The following is a 1780-nucleotide window of genomic DNA, read 5'->3' as shown; positions in this document are numbered from 1 at the left end:
ACGTTCTTCGTCCGTCCGACGTCTTCTTTCTTTTTTGAAAACTTTTTTTTTGCGGGACTCAGGGACAACAGGCTCAAAACTGGAGGGGTCTATTACCCTAGCGAATACGCATTTGCAATATATAATCCTATTTTTTGTTAATTAAAAAAGCTAATTTTAATCTATCTTGTGAAATTTAGTAAACAGAAGATATTACATATATCCAGCGGATGGATCAATGAAATCCATGAAAATACTTTAAAAGTTTGGTTACCTAGTTTGACATCCTAGAGTTGTGATATGCCGGCATATAATCTATTTTCTACCTGCTTTAATACATAGGAATTTAAATTTTTGTTTGTTTGTTAGATTCTTTGCAGCTGTAGCATAAAAACATGGTTCAGAAAATAGGCGAGGTTTCCTTGTTCTAGTTGTTTTGTTCCTTTATTCCCTATAGTAGATAATGTTTACTCTTCCCGAGGGGATATTACAGTAACATAGCATCCATGTTGAAAGGATCATTGACTGTAATGGTCAACCAAATTAACGAAGTAAGTTATAGCCGACCAATGCCGTGAGAAAATAAGAGCTACAAGGTGATGTTATTGACTGGACAAAGAAGCCGAGTTTACCTGTTTAATTCAAGCATATCTTCTACAATGAGTTATTTGAGTAAAAGCCATATTTGAGAAAGATCCTGAGAGAGAGGAAGCTGTAAAACTAAACACCACCCTCTAGATTATTGACTGTGGCCCTCTCTGTGCAAGTAAGTACGCTGCGTTTTTCTTCTTGTCTGATTATAATAAAATTGTGTTTATTTCATTTAAACCTTGTCTAGTTATGCTATTTCAAAAACAAGAAAACCCAGTGTAGCTTTGAAATACAAACTATTCCACAAATTTCCTGGATAAAGTTTGTTAGTTAGTTAGCTTATTAAATTTACTCAGATATTCAGTTCAGTGTCATTGAGCGAGCTAGATAGTTAGAGTTGCTGTGTCTATTCGTCTGTGATTCAACTACTGTGTTAATGAGTCAGCGAGTTTTATATCGATCGATTAGGGAGAAAATTCCGCAAGAATGTTTATAAGTAAGTTAGGCATGCATTAGTTTCGGAGTTTATGTTGAAACGCTATTTGTGTAGTTAGGCCCACCAGTGAAATTATCCTGTAGCAAATGTTACTGAAGAAATAAATCAATTCTTTATCATTACGCGACTGGACTTCGTATTATTTTTACCAAATTATAAAAAACTGCCTCAAAAGAGAAATAACACCAAACAATTATAATTGAAATACCAATGATATTAAAGTATAAAGATTCAGAAAGTTTTTCTTGCTTTAGCTGCAGCAAAGTCTTGTATAGTACCTAAAATTCAACCAACATCTCTGTCGGGTCATTCGGACGCTTTTGTAACATAATTGACCTTAATTAAATACTTACGAATCAAATTCAGACGAAAAAAATCATCTTTCTCCTGATGCAACTGTCACAGGCACCGTAAACAGCACTTTAGACACATTTGATGAACAGTTACATAATTTATTTTTGTATATATATATATTTTTTTTAACTGTTGTTGTGGTTAACGTTTCTTAAACGTTTCTGAGGAAGTTGAGGGCCTAGAAGTAACATGACCGTTCAGTTGGTCCAAGAAAATGGAAAATGTTTACTTGACTGCTCAAGACCCCAGATCAGCTCCTAACGCAACCCCTGAATATATTAGAACAACAATTTCGATTTGATAACTAAAAGAACATAGAGTCGCGTGTCATTTTATCTACTATGTCCCTCATAGATATTT

The sequence above is a fragment of the Limulus polyphemus genome, unplaced genomic scaffold (assembly GCF_000517525.1).
Source record: "Limulus polyphemus unplaced genomic scaffold, Limulus_polyphemus-2.1.2 Scaffold449, whole genome shotgun sequence".
Lineage (NCBI taxonomy): Eukaryota > Metazoa > Arthropoda > Merostomata > Xiphosura > Limulidae > Limulus > Limulus polyphemus.
The sequence above is the reverse complement of the archived record's forward strand: the minus strand, read 5'-3'. Positions refer to the sequence as shown.